The following is a 626-nucleotide window of genomic DNA, read 5'->3' on the forward strand; positions in this document are numbered from 1 at the left end:
TCAGTATATGGAGACTCATTCAGCTCCTGTCTTAATCACCTAGCCCTTGTCCTGAAAAGGTGCCAAGAGACTAACCTGGTTTTAAACTGGGAGAAATGTCACTTTATGGTGACTGAAGGGATTGTCCTTGGGCACAAAATTTCAAGCAGGGGAATAGAGGTGGATAAGGCAAAGGTAGAGGTAATTGAAAAATTACCACCACCTGCCAATGTTAAGGCAATCAGAAGTTTTCTGGGGCATGCAGGATTCTACAGAAGGTTTATAAAAGATTTTTCGAAAATTGCAAAACCTCTGAGTAACCTGTTAACTACAGACACACCATTTGTGTTTGACACACAGTGTCTGCAAGCATTTGAGACCCTGAAAGCTAAGCTGGTCACAGCACCAGTCATCTCTGCACCAGATTGGACATTGCTATTTGAACTAATGTGTGATGCCAGTGACCATGCCAATGGTGCAGTGTTGGGACAGAGGCATAACAAGCTTCTGCACGTCATTTACTATGCCAGCCGTGTTCTAAATGACGCACAGAAAAACTACACAACCACAGAAAAAGAGTTACTTACAGTGGTCTATGCCATTGACAAGTTCAGATCCTATCTAGTGGGGTCCAAAGTGGTTGTGTA

The sequence above is a fragment of the Arachis duranensis genome, chromosome 6, assembly GCF_000817695.3.
Source record: "Arachis duranensis cultivar V14167 chromosome 6, aradu.V14167.gnm2.J7QH, whole genome shotgun sequence".
NCBI classification, from domain to species: domain Eukaryota; kingdom Viridiplantae; phylum Streptophyta; class Magnoliopsida; order Fabales; family Fabaceae; genus Arachis; species Arachis duranensis.